This window comes from Sinocyclocheilus rhinocerous, unplaced genomic scaffold (genome assembly GCF_001515625.1).
Source record: "Sinocyclocheilus rhinocerous isolate Xijiao unplaced genomic scaffold, SAMN03320098_v1.1 scaffold2052, whole genome shotgun sequence".
NCBI lineage: Eukaryota > Metazoa > Chordata > Actinopteri > Cypriniformes > Cyprinidae > Sinocyclocheilus > Sinocyclocheilus rhinocerous.
In genome coordinates this window covers 136,759-137,387 of record NW_015664223.1, presented here as the reverse complement: position 1 = coordinate 137,387, position 629 = coordinate 136,759, and positions in this window count along the sequence as shown.

Here is a 629-nt window from a genome sequence, read left to right as displayed (position 1 = left end):
ACGAATCGTGTGAATCAATGATTCAAAGACCCATTCATAAAGAGAATCAGCCATTTGAACGAATCGAATGAATGAATGACTCAAAGACATTTACCGCCACCTGCTGGCAGTTTATTTCTTATTTAGAGTATTATTTCATTTAAAAAAAAAAAATGGAAAAAACTTTAAAGGAATAGTTCACCCAAAAAATGTTAATTGTCATCATTTACTCAAACCTGAATGACTTACTTTCTTTTGTGGAACATAAAAGAAGGTATTTTGAAGACTGTTGGTAACAAAGCTGTTTTGGTTACCAGTGACTTTCATTGTATGAACAAAAAATACTGAGATGTTTCTCAAATTATCTTCTTTTATGTTCCATAGTTTATGTTAGGCCGTTGTAGCCTAAACATTTATGTGTAATACATTTTATGTAGAATCAAATAAAATCTTTCTTTCTAAAGCTACAATTTGTATTGTCTACTTGATAGTTTCTCATTTAACGCAAAAATAGCTTTAAATAATGTTTTGGGAGTATTTTCATAGCCAAATTTAATTTGCGATTAATTCGATTAATTAATCGACACCTCATGTAATTAATTAGATTAAACATTTTAATCGACTGACAGCCCTAATATACTATATATATG